The following is a 13903-nucleotide window of genomic DNA, read 5'->3' on the forward strand; positions in this document are numbered from 1 at the left end:
ATAAAAAGATAAATAAAAAGGGGTGTTATTTTGAAAATAACTTCCTAAGCCATTGTTAAAACTGTTTTTTTTTTTTTTGAGAATCAAAGAGAATTTTGGCCTAATGGTTGTTGTTTTTTTTTTAATTTATTTTTTATTGGTGTTCAGTTTTATAAACGAAGCAAGGCAACAGCGATGGATCCCGAGGGTCCCGGGGGCAGGGCCGCCAGCGGAGGAGCTCCGCAGCGCCCCCTGCTGGCCGCGCGCGCCGGGTCGGGGAGGCGGCCGCCGAGCATCCCTGCACCTGCGCCCCGGGAGAGCCCGCCCGGGAAGACGCCCCCCGACAAGGCAAATTCAGATTCAAGACAAGAGGTGCGACTCCTCGGGCGCACTTCCCGGGGCCGCCAGCACCCACCGTTTGGATTCGGGAGGACGCGGCCGCGGCTCGTTTGCATGCACATCACCCACAATGCTCTGAGCAGCGCTGCCTGGGGCTCCTTGAATTCCGGGAAAGGAAGAGGCTGTTTTTCTCAACAAAGTTGTTCCATGTGTTTGTTTTTGAAATCTACGGTTTACCTATGAAGCCTGTGGTGCGGCACTCGAGCGTGAGCCTAATCGCCGTAACTGTAGAGACGGGGCCGCTCTGGAGCCTTATATAAGCGGCAGCGCGGCGCTGCTCTCTGGCTGGTCCGAGTGCAGTGGTGCTTACAATTAATTGATCACAGCCAGTTACAGATTTCTTTGTTCCTTCTCCACTCCCACTGCTTCACTTGACCGGCCTTTTGCTGCGGGGGCGGGGAGGAAAGACTATTTTTCCCCCTATAAGCCGACCGAGGACCAGCCCTGCCTGGCAATTCCTTAAACACACCAGGGAGCGCCTTGTGCATGAGGGTGACCTGCCAGCGGGGCTGCCCCTGGGCCGCAGCATGCTGAGCGTTTGCGGGTCTGCGTGGGTCACGCTGAAAAGGAAGGTCCTCTGGTCTGCAGATTGTCTCTTGGGAAACAGGGAAAAACCAAAGGTTTAGGTAGTGACCTAGGGAATGCCCCGTGCCTCATGCGCCCCTTTATCCCCAGGGCCAGGTGTGCAGGAGGGAGGGCAGGAGAGCAGTGGAAAGGACACAAGCAAGTGGCAAAGTCATCTGCACTGCGTGCTCCTGTGTCACTCTGCAAGGCGAAAGCAACGTGCGCATCCGTGTGTCAGTTTGTGTTCACAGATGACACAGAGGAAGATAACCAGGAAATCCCAAGGCTCTTGGGGGCATGGCAGAGGTGCTGCTTTCCCCTGTTCCCAACCCTAAACAAATTGCCCACGCACCCTTGCACTCCTGTCTCGGTGGCTCATGGTATTAGCTCTAAGCCCTGGGTCCACCAAGCTTTGCTTTTCTACTAAAACATCGAGATTTGGGTATTGAAAAAAAAATCCCCTTTCTCTTTTCAAAATGCCAGGTTTTTGTTTGTTTGTTTGTTTTTCAAATCAAGATCATTTTGGCTTCAAACTATAGTGTGTGCAATGATAGCAGAATATACCAGGTAACGTTTGGGATATACTTATACTAAAAATCTATTGTTATCGTAGCATCTTGTCTTTTATCTGGCAACCCTCCCTTAGTCACCTGAGTCCTGGGAAGGATGTAACCCTGAACTCCTTTCTTTCTGGAGTCATTCTGTTACTCTGGGCTGGCCGTTCATCATTGCTTTGCAGGTATTATTATCTGGTTAGGAATCCCCAGGAGAGGAGATACCCGTGTCATCGAGACTGACAACACTGTGTAGTCATTAACCTGTGGAATGGGTTTTCCTAGTGTCAGAGAAATTAACTCTGCTCTGAAGTTTCTTAGTATCATGGGTTACATTTATTCCATCACCAATTTCTTACGTGCCCTGAACCCTGTCTCATTTTATTACCTACCTACCTAGAGTTGCATTCGAAGGCCGTGCTTCCATTGATTGGGACACCACAGCAATTGGTGTCATGGCCTTGTTGCCATGGTTTCTTTGTCAGTTTTTTAAGATTATGTATTATTTGAGAGAGAGAGAGAGAGAGAGAGAAAGAGAGAGAGAGCAAGTATGGGGGGAGGGAGGGAGAGAATCCCAAGCAGACTCCCAGCTGAGCATGGAGCTTGACACAGGACTCGGTCCCAGAACCACGAGATCATGACCTGAGCTGAAATCAGGATTTGGAGGCTGAACTGACTGAGTGACCCAAGTGCCCCATTTTGTGGGTTTTTCACTGTGGGGTAGCAGAGAGAGCTCTTGAAGAAGAAAGGTTGTTCTGGCCCCACATATAATGCACTCTCTGGTGGGTGTTTTCAGAGCTTCGGTTTCTTCATTTGTGAAATGGTAACGTCTGCCACACTAACCTGAGGTGTAAAGAACACCGTGAAGTAAATAATATGAAAATATTTTGCAGCTTATAAAGCACAATACAAACGTATGGGGTTTTCTTTGGCAGATGTAGAGCAATGGCCGTGGCCAACAGACCGCTGTTCTCTCACAGTATCACTTATTAATTCTTCAGATATGATAATCCTGTGTTAATTGCTGGGGTATGATCATAACACCATCAACTGGCTTCAGCGATGCCCTGTAACTAAGGAGGTTCACCTTCTATGTGTATATCCCTTACCAAGGAAGCCGGGTATATAGGAAAGGGTGTGGGATCTGGATTGAGAACACCCACCGGGAGCCCTTGGTCTCTCTAAGTCCTACGGTGCTGCTCTAAGTCCTAGGGTGCGGCTCTAAGTCCTAGGGTGCTGCTCTTACCCCTGCCTTAGCTCTGTGTGGTCACCTGGAGACTGCACAAGAGGTATTCATGGAAGCACTAGGGAATTCCAGTGTGTTCTTAAGGTACCTTGAATTACCTACACCTACGAGAACAAACCAAATAGCTTCCTTAATTAGATACACATTTGTGGCCATCACAGGGTATCACACCTTGCTTCTGGGGCTGTTAGGAATTATACTTCCATCTAGTAAAGAGAAAGGCAAATTGGTGTTATGACCCCTATCTTCAGATGAAAAGGCAGCCAAATGGGTTTCCCAAGGTTACACAAGAACACAAGGGCAGGACCAGAATTCCAAAGTGGCTCTGAGGCCCCACCTGGGCGTCCCACAGTATACTCTGCCCTTCTCCACCTTCTTCCCTGTTTCCAGACTCTTGGACTCAGTGTTTCTCCGTCCAAAATGTTTTCTCCTTGAGAATGGTAGCATCTCTGTCTTCAAAACAACAGGATTGTCAACTTTGAAATGTTTCCTACTTTTGCCTAAGTGTTACATTATCAAATATCAGTCTCTCATTCTATTGATATTCAAAGCATTTTAAAATCCTTACATACCTTCAAAGACTTTTCCTTTTGTTTTTGTTTTGTTTGCAAATGACATAAGGAATGTAGAAACCGAATAAAACCCCGCTCTAAAATAGAACTACCCGACAATCCAGCAATTGCACTGCTAAGTATTTACCCAAAGGATACAAAAGTACAGATTGGAAGGGGCACATGTACCCTGAAATTTCTTATAGCAGCATTATCAACAATAGCCAAACTATGGAAAGAACCCGAGTGTCCCCCAACAGGGGAACGGATACAGATGCGGCATATATACGCAAAGGACTGTCCTCAGCCATCACAAAGAATGCAATGTTGTCATTTGGAACAACGTAGATCGAGCCAGCGTATTGTGCTAAGCGAATAAGTCAGAGAAACACAAATGTATGATTCCAAATTCACATGTGGAATTTAAGAAATGAACATGGGGGCGGAGGGAAAGGGGAAACAAACCATAAGAGATTCTTAAGGGTAGAGAACAGAGTTGATGGAGGGAGGTGGGTGGGCTAGATGGGGTTAGAGATTAAGGAGGGCGCTTGTTGAGAGAGCACTGGGTGCTGTATGTAAGTGATGAACCACTGAGTTCTCCCCAGACCAATATTGCCCTGGAAGTTAACTAACTGGAATTTAAATAAAAATTGGAAAAGAAAGGGGGGTGGGGGTGGGGAGAGCAATTACTGGCGTGTAGCAGGTATTCAATAAATATTTGTTGAATGAAAAAAAATAAACCCCACTCTATTAAAAAGTGGGAAAAATAAAAGCTTTATTCACCCCACCTCATTTCCTTTCCTTGATATCTCTATATAGGATATATATATATATGTCTTCATCATCTCTATTTGATTTGGGGGCGAGGTGGGGAGAGTCTGTATTGTCTTCTCCAAATTCATTATTAGCTCCTAAAGGTAAAGGACTATATTTAATTTTTTTTTTTTTAATTCTCAGCTTTTTTCTCAATGATACCAACACTACTTGGTAGTCTTGACTTTTTAAATGTTTCAGTAGATATGTTGGCAAATTGAATTTAAATAAAATTTAAAATAAAATGTTTCATTTAATCTGTAGAAGGGGGGTTGGGGTGACTGGTTGACAGGCACTGAGGGGGGCACTTGGATGAGCACTGGGTGTTAGGCTGTATGTTGGCAAATCAAACTCCAATAAAAATATATAAAATAAAATGGAATTTAAAAAAATCTGTGGAAGGGGCAGGTTTGCAAAAGACTATTCAACGAACTCCAATAAAAATATATACAAAAATAAAATAAAATGGAATAAAAATATCTGTAGAAGGGGCAGGTTTGCAAAAGACTGGTCAATGAACTCCAATAAAAATATATGCAATAAAATAAAATAAAATGGAATTTAAAAATCTGTAGAGGGGGCAGGTTTGCAAAAGACTGGTCAACGAACTCCAATAAAAATATATACAATAAAAAATATATATATACAATAAAATAAAATGGAATTAAAAAATCTGTAGGGGTGCAGGTTTGCAAAAGACTAGTCAAGTGCAGTAGTGAGAAGGGGGGAAAGAGTAGAACAAGGAGTTCGATCTGTAACTGACTGTGAACAATCAATTGAGATAACTCACTACCTTCGGACCAGCCAATAACTAGGGCTGAGGCTCGCGGTATTTAAAGCTTAAAGATTTGTTCATTTTTAGCTTATAGCGATATTTCGGATATTATTTATAAATAAATCATATTCACAGTATCGATTACACGCATCCCCTGAGAGTTCCTCAGCACGTCCGGTTATCGAAAGACAGCATAAATATATCTAACAACCACTATCAGAGGCTGCTGAGCATCCTGGGAAAAATGCAAATTTAGCATCTAGTAGCTAGGGCGTCTCCGTGGGTCCCCAGAGGCTCCGGCGCCCAGCGGAGCTGTCCAATCGGCGCTGGCCTTTCTCCGCTGCTGCGGGCCCCGGCGGAGCTCCTCGGTGCTGGCACAGTCCGCTACCTGCACCACCGTACCCCCGTTGCATGCTGCTGCTTAGGACTCAAGAATTAATAGAGAAATGCTTTTCCTTTTTTTTTTTTTTAAAGATTTTATTTATTTCTTCATGAGAGACACAGAGAGAGGCAGAGGGAGAAGCAGGCTCCCTGCAGGGAGCCCAGTGTGGGACTCGACCCTGGGGTCATGCCCTGGGCCGAAGGCTGCACTAAGCCGCTGGGCCACCCAGGGACCCCCAGGACTCAAGAATTTCTATTTATTTATTTATTTATTTACTTATTTATTTATTTTTATTTTTATTTTTAATTTTATTTTATTTTTAATTTTATTTTATTTCATTATATTATTATTTTTTCTTTTTAGGGCTCAAGAATTTAAAGGGACATAAGACAGGAGCCCAAGGTCAGAAGCAAGGAGGATCATGCGAGGCCAAGGGAACAGATTCCTGCGCGAGTGTGGGAGGGGCACACCTGGGGAAGACCCAGTGCGAGGAACAGAAGAGGACAGTGGGGAGGCCCCGGGAGCTGCAAGGGTGGGAGTGTTCTGGAACAGAAGCTGCAGGGCAGCAGGGGTCGCAGCTCCTTTTTGCTCCCGCAGAGCAGGCCCAGCCCAAGGGGTGCAGGCCGCTCCTTCGCCCTGGACCAACCCCGCCCCTGGGTGCCGGTGGGAAAGCAGAACCGCTGCCTGGTGCCTCTTGGTGCCCAGGACAATGCCCTGCACGTAGCAGGGGCTCAGTCGATGAGATTCCGGAGAATGATCGGTCAGTCTTCTTAATTTTGAAGAGGAGGAAAGAGAGTAAGAGTTTCATGAATTAGAGGCAACCCCTGAATGGCTGTTGCTTTCTAGCTAGATTCTAGAATGGATTATCAAGGAGGTAGATACATATTGGGGTACCAATATCCCAATTACCAAGAAGTCAGCAAGAAAAAGTTACACGCTGAAATAGTTAATTTCTATCTTTCAACTGGTGTTTGACCCCGTTGATGGCATCTCTTACTGGGCCTTGGGTGGGGAGGGATGGGTGGGCTGGAAGTGATGCAACACGCAGGCTCAGAGGCTGCTGATAGGCATTGGTGCCGTCCTGGGAGGGTGGCTTGTTCCTTGGCCAGATCCTGGCTGACCTGTTTTCCTCAACTACGTGGATGAAGATGGCACAGCAGCTGATTGCTGCTGTGAGAATCAGGAAGACGCTAGAGACTTACACCATGGGCTCCTATCCCATTATCTAGGGCCTAGGTGCTACCATCTACTAGCTATGTGTCTTTGGACAAGTTACTTACCTTGTTTGAGTGTATTTGTCACCTAAAATGGGCATAATCAGAATATTTTGTAGCACGTTGAGGGGGGCGTTAAATGGGAAGCCATGTGGAGAGCTGAGCTCGGCATATTAAAAAGTCCTACAAAAGGGGTGTCTGCCTTGGGCTCAGGTCCTGATCCCAGGGTCCCAAGATTGAGCCCCGATTCAGGCTGCCTGCAGACCACCGAGTCTGCTTCCCGCCGTCCCCACCCCCCCCCGCCATGCTCTCTATTGCTCTTTCTCTCTCTCTCTCAAATAAATAAATAAAATCTTAACCAAAAAAAAAAAAAAAAAAGAAAAAAGAAAGAAAGAAAAAAAGAAAAAAAATGTGGTACAAGATTAGCTCTCAAGGTTCAGAAACATTTGCCCTGGCTGAATAGTCACAAACTAACAAGAAACAAATAGATACAAACTAACAATATAATGGACACAAATGAACAGAGCTGAAGTTCCCCTTTTCAGTTAAAAATTTAAAAAGCAAATCTGAGCGGATAGCAGATTAGAGACTCTCACAAAGTAAAAATGCAAATACCGGCTTAGTTACACCAAGGTTGGCTGTCACTGTCCCTCTTAGGTAGGCGCGGGCCAGGTGGTGCCCAAAGCCCAGGGGACAGATTTAAAAAAGACAATATGGGCAGACTGGAGTGTGGTGGAAGGGGATGGTGACCAAGGCCATGATGTACACTTCCTCACACATTCTTGACTTCACAAAAATGTTTTCTACTTAACAGGGTTCAGCATGAGTTACCGCATAACCTAGAACTCACCTCCTAGGTATATACCCCCCAAGAGTTGCAAGCATGTTCTCAGCAGCTTTCTCTTTTCTTTTCTTTCCTTTTCTTTCCTTTTCTTTTTCTTTTTTGTTTTTTGCTTTAGGATTTTATTGATCTGAGAGCAAGCGAGAGCATGAGTCGGGGCAGAGGGAGAGGGAGAAACATGCTTCCTGATGAGCAGGGAACCTTGGTGGGGCTCCATCACGGGACCCTGGGATCGTGACCCGAGCTGAAGGCAGACACTTAACCCACTGAGCCACTCGGGTGCCCCCCCCCCCAACCAGTAGCCCTTTCCACAGTAGCCGAATCTGGAAAGGTCCATCAAAGCATGAATGGATCGCCAAAACATGCTGTGTCCCTATGATAGAAAATTATGCAGCCCTAAGAAGGAATGACACCTGCTACCACGTGGATGAACCTTTAAAATATCACACTAGGTGGAAGGAGCCACACTCAAAAGGTCATATCGTGGATGATTCCAGAATGCGTGAATCCACAGAGACGGAACGCAGACTGGTGGTTGGTGGGGCTGCAGGGATGATCGCTTAGGGAATACGGAGCTTCCTTTTCAGGTGTTGGATAAGGACAGAGGCGGTGGTGGCACAGCATTGTGAATGTGCAAAATGCCACGGAATTGTACCCTTAAAATGGTTCATTTTAGTTCTGAGAATTCGACCTCAATTTTTTTAAATGCTTTCAACTAACCCTGTCCGTTAGATTGGTTGCTCCTGACCCGTCTGTGAAGGCATAGGATCGGCGATGTTTCCTCTAGTCTTAGGGCTGAGACACGCAAGGCCAGAGGTGGTCTGGGGGCCGCTCCCGTGGGCCGCCAGCCGGGCAGTGGCCGGGTCGGGGCGGTGCGTCCAGACCCCAGGCCCCACGGCCCGACGCCCGCTGGCACAGGAGGGGGAGCCGTGTGTCCTGCTGGTCAGAGCCCTCCCCGGGGGGACTGCGCAGCCCCTGGGGCTCTTGTGGACAGATGGCCCTGCAGAAGGCCGAGGGGAGTGCGGGGCCATCTCTGAGGTCTGTGCTCCCTTGGCCCTTGGCCTTGCCACCTAATCTAGTGGCTTCTTACTGTCATCTTAAGTAGACCGTGGAGGTGCTCGCTGGCAAACCTTTTTGACGCTCCTGTGAGTTGCCCTTGACTTTCTCCTGTGTGACTGCCTCGGATCCCAGGGAAATAAGGGAATAACAACAGCAAAACTGGGGGGTGGGGGGGATGACATTTCAAATCGTGTGAATTTGAGAAACTGGTACACAGAGAAGTCTTTTTCTTATGACCCACTGCCACCCACCAGTACAATTAGTAGGAAAGTCTCTGCTTAGGCCCCTCCTGCCTTTGAACTGGGAAAATAAAACTAAGTATCAGCAACAACAAAGTGAAATAAAAAGACACCCCGGCCAGGGCTTCTGCAGTCCCAGGGGGCCCCGGGGGCACCCAGTGGGCAGACCCTCGTGGGCCAGACCAGAGACGCTAAAGCTGTTTTCGCGGAGTCAGGAGTTCGAACAAACCGTCACAGGCAGTTTGGGGTGGGAGGGTGGGAGGCTGCGACAACAGGCATGGAGTTTGCACACTTCTGGAGGCCGGAAGTCCAAGATCTGGGTGCCAGCCGGCTCAGTTCTTGGTGAAGACCCTTCCTGGCTTGTGGACGGCTGCCTTCTCCCTGTGTCCTCATGGGAGGGACAGAGAAAGCTCTGGTCTTCTCGTCAGGACATAATCCAACGACCACAGAGCCCCTCGCCCATGACCTCATCTACACCCAATCACCTCCCCAAAGACCCACTGCCCAAAGCCTTCAGGGGGGGTTAGCGCTTCAACATACACGTTTTAGGGAGATCCAACATTCAGTGCACAGCACCGGTTCTCGCTTGGATTTGCTTTTTCTGAATGGATCACTGTCTGGGCTGGAGGGTCCCAGAAGCGACACTGTGCCCACCTGGGTGCTCCCTGCTGAGGCCCCAGACTGCAGGTAACTGTCACTCCCAGGCCCACGCCAGGCCTGGAGGCCCTGAGTCCCCGCTGTCATGGCCTCGTGGACGCAAACCTGGGGTCCCCTCTTCCTTGAGAACCTGCATCCGTGGCTTGGCAGGTTTCCTCTTGACCCTTCAAAACTCCAGGGCCTGGGGCACCTGGGTGGCTCAGTGGTTGAGCATCTGCCTTGGGGTCCTGGGATCGAGTCCCGTGTCGGCTCCCTGCATGGAGCCTGCTTCTCCCTCTGCCTGAGTCTCTGCCTCTCTCTGTGTGTCTCTCATGAATAAATAAATAAAATCTTAAAAAAAGAAAAACAAAAAACTCCTGGGCCTGCCTGCACCCTATCAGGGTATCCAGGCTTTGGCAGGAAGAGCAGACTCAGGTGGGCTTGGAGCCCAGCCCCCAGGGAACTGTCGCTGCTTCCAGGACCCAAACTACTGTTGGGATGAACAAAGGGCTGTGGTAAGAAATGTGCCATAGCAGGTGTCCCTGCGGGGGTGCTCCCACGGGGCCGAGGAAAACCAGGAAGACTGGCCAGCTGGGCTCCACCTGGCACAGGAGTGAGGGGGACCCACCAAATGGAGTGCTTCTGTCTGGCCAGGCAGCCACGTACCCAGCAACCAAACTCAGCCCAAATTCCAATGCCACACTGAAATCTCCAGCTTTTCTGAACGAATTCAATTTTTAAGACTTTGTTATACTCAGGGCCTCCTCTGTGCTAGTTTGTTTCTCGTGATTATAGAACAGGCAGGAGGGATGCTCAGTCCTTTAAGCCTCTGCCTTCCGCCCAGGTCATGATCCCGGGGTTCCTGGGATTGAGTCCCTCGTGGCTCCTTGTGTGGCGGGGAGCCTGCTTCTCCCTCGGCCTGCAGCTCCCCTTGCTTGTGCTCTAACAAATAAATAAAATCTTAAGACAACGACAACAACAACAAAAAACCCAGGAAAAGCATAAATGGGGTTTTACTTAAGTCTGCAGTTTCTAACTGAGTCCAGCCCTTGGAAGCCTCTCCTTTGGCCCACATAGTATTGCCACAACAATCAGAATTAGACCCAACATTTATTTAAATTTTTATTTATTTATGATAGTCACACAGAGAGAGAGAGAGAGAGAGAGAGAGAGAGAGGCAGAGACACAGGCAGAGGGAGAAGCAGGCTCCATGCACTGGGAGCCCCACATGGGATTTGATCCCGGGTCTCCAGGATCGCACCCTGGGCCAAAGGCAGGCACTAAACCGCTGTGCCACCCAGGGATCCCTAGACCTGGCATTTAAAGAGTAGGAGATTACACATTAAAATTCTGGCTTTTCTTAAAAAAAAAAAAAAAAAAAAAAAATCAGAACAGTAACAGCAGGCCCAGATTCCCATAGGTAACAGGTACCCCCTTCAGGTGGGGCAGACTGTCAAGTGTGCCCTGGTCACCACCACTCCCTATCGCCCACATGCAGCCCCTTTGGGGTGACTCACCTATCAGGCCCTGGCACGCTGGAGTTTCCAACCACTGACCTTGAAGCGCCCTCAAGGCTCTGATTTCCGGGGCGGACCCTCTCGTAGGGGGCAGGGGAGGGAGGGCTCAGGATTCCTACAGGCCTGTGATGCAGCTATCAGTTTTCACTCCAACCTGAGCTGAGCTCACCCTTCCTTTTTCTATATAAGAAAAGCTGGAGAGAATACAGAGGGCTCCTTTCCCCCAGGATTCCTTCGGCAAGCCACTGCCATCACTTTCTGGAAGGTCCCCTTCTCCATCTTACCAGCAAGAGGGCCTCTGTCCTTCCCTTTCCCTCTGGCACAGTATCTCCGTCATTGACCCTGCTGAGTCGTGGGGAGCTGGGCTCACTCTGGGGCCATGGCTGAGTGCAGGGCGAGCTGTGGGAGCCCATGGTGGGGAGCGGCGTGGGGCCCTGCCCTGCCTGGTCCACCCAGGGCTCTGGATCCGTTCATTCATTCCCACAGTGTTTCATGACTGCGTGCTCACACCCAGTGCTGCCCCCCCTCCCCATCTCATTGGCTTTCCCACGCCCTGTGCCAGGCACCCTAGCCGACTGTCATGTGGGACCTACATGGATTTAAAGGGGAGACGCCTTGCCCTAGTCACGTGCCATGGGATGCACTTTCAATGCCTCGGATTCATGGTCACAGTCATCAGGTTGCTGCAGCAGCGTGCCCTTCGGTTAATGCCGCCCCAGCTGAAGGGCCCTTGGGAAGACCCGGGGTGAGCACACCTGTACCTGGCAGCTGAGGTTAGTGTTAGGCCACGTTTGTCCCTGTGCTACGGGCCCACATCCTTCACCCCAGAGCCGGTCCATGTTGATGGGGGATGGAGGAGGAGGCGGCATCGGTGCTTCCTCAGGCCCCGGGGGGGGGCCGGGTCAGGGCAGGGGGGTGTCACTGACCAGCTCTGTGGGCCCCTGTGGTTTGTGCTATTTGTGCTAAAGAATCCAGGAAAAGTCCGTGCTTCCCCCTCGCACGGACCCTGGGATGCTCAGGGAGGCCCTGAGAGCTCCTTCAGCAAGATCCCCATTTAAGCTTTTTAAAATTATTTTTTTAAGTTCTAGTATTTTCCAAGTCAGTTATTAACAGAAGCTGTTTTTAATGGAGCATTTTTTTTTTTTAAAGATTTTATTTATTTATTCATGATAGTCACACAGAGAGAGAGAGAGAGGCAGAGACACAGGCAGAGGGAGAAGCAGGCTCCATGCAGGGAGCCCGATGTGGGATTCGATCCCGGGTCTCCAGGATCGCGCCCTGGGCCAAAGGCAGGCGCCAAACCGCTGCGCCACCCAGGGATCCCTAATGGAGCATTTATTAACCTCCTTTAGAAGTGCTCTTCCAGGGGCGTCGGGGGGCTCAGGGGTTGAGCAGCTGCCTTCAGCTCAGGTGTGACCCCGGGGTCCCAGGATCGAGTCCCGCATCGGGCTCCCCCATGGAGCCTGTTCTCCTGCTGCCTGTGTCTCTGCCTCTCTTTGTGTGAATCATGAATAAATAAATAAACAAAATAATAAAGAAAAAGATTTTATTTTTTTAAAGAGTAGTGTCAGCTTGGATTAAGGCTTTAATAAGTAAGTACCCCATGCCAGGTCCTGGGCACCCAGCAGGCACCCAGGCGGCGGCCCCCACGCTCAGCCTGCGGGGTCTGGGCCGCTTCCTCTCTCCAGGGCTCGTAGGTCCCAGATACACCAAGACCGTGGACGTCCGCGGTCCTCACACCTGCACACACCACGCAAACGAGAGTCCTCCATCTGACCCCTTGTTGCCGCGTCTGCTGCATGAAAGCCTCGGGAAAAAGCAAAGGGTGATGACGACGGGGACAAGAGTCAGACAGGAGCGTGGGCGCTGCCCGCTGAGGAGCCAGCCGGGCAGACTGGGAAGGGCCTTTTTGGAGAAAATCGGGCACATCTGATCACGGACTGAGTACTACGTGGAATCATTCGTTTCGGTAGCTGTGCTAAGGAAAAGCATTCTCCGGAGTGCAGGGGTGAAAGGCCGGGCGGGCCTGGGAGAGGTCAGGAGGGAAGGAGGGGATCCACTTGTCCTAAGTGGGTGAGGCGCAAAGGGCGCGAAGGATACGCTTCTGGCTTCTGTGTATGCGGGAGGAGTTTCCTAATTAGGACCAAAACCTCAGCTCAGACACCTGGAGGTCACACCTGGCTTCTTGGGTCCTCTTCCCCCCCCCCAAATTCCCTCCACCTGGGAGCCCCCCACCTCAGCCTGCTAGAGCCAGTTCCCCAAGCGCAGCCCACCTCCTTGCAGCCCATCCCGGCTCCCTTGCTTTCCTACAAGGGAGAGGCAACAGCCCAGTCACTGGGGTCCCTGCACCCAGACCCTGCTCTGCACAGGCCCTGGGCTAGCCGACCCCCCATCCTTCCTTCCTCCAGCTGTAAAATGGGTACAGCAGTAGCCAGCTCACATATCACTTGAGCACCAGAGCCCCGCACAGGGTCTGGCTTTGCTCAGTGACCCAGAAGTATCAATTGTCACTCTGCTGTAATTTCAATCTGATCCTTAGTTAGCCCTGCTTGACATCATCAGTGGTTCCCCCCACCCCCATCCCAGAGTGCTCGGATAAGGTCAAATTCCTGACTTCCTGAGAGGCCCATCCTCTGGCTCACCTCCCCAGCCTCAGCCCTGCTTCCTTCCACCCTACCACGCCATGCCTGTCCTCCCACCACCGCTATGGGGAGGTCACCTCCTCCTCCTCCATAGCCCCCAGCCTGGGGCAGTGGGCTCTTCAGGTCCCACACCCCCCACTCTATACCTCACCTGGCCCCAGTCACATGGGCAATAATCCACTCCCTTGCCTGTCTCCTTCTCGGTCTACAAGCTCCCTAAACCTACCTGGGTGGGGTCCGTTCTTTCCCAGGGGAGTCTCCTTTCTGCAGATCCTTCAGTCAAGATACTCTTTGGCAATTTGGTTTCTAGATTTTATTTCAGAACCGAACACATCTTGACTTGTGCCTCAAGGCCTTTGCCTGGTGTTCCCCAAACTTCCAAGTGCATGTGAATCTCCTGAGGGGCACCTGGCTGGCTCAGCCAGTAGAGCATGCGACTTTTGATCTCAGAGTTGTAGGTTCACGCCCCATGTTAGGTATAAAGATTACTTA

This window comes from Canis aureus, chromosome 15, assembly GCF_053574225.1.
Source record: "Canis aureus isolate CA01 chromosome 15, VMU_Caureus_v.1.0, whole genome shotgun sequence".
Taxonomy (NCBI): Eukaryota; Metazoa; Chordata; class Mammalia; order Carnivora; family Canidae; genus Canis; species Canis aureus.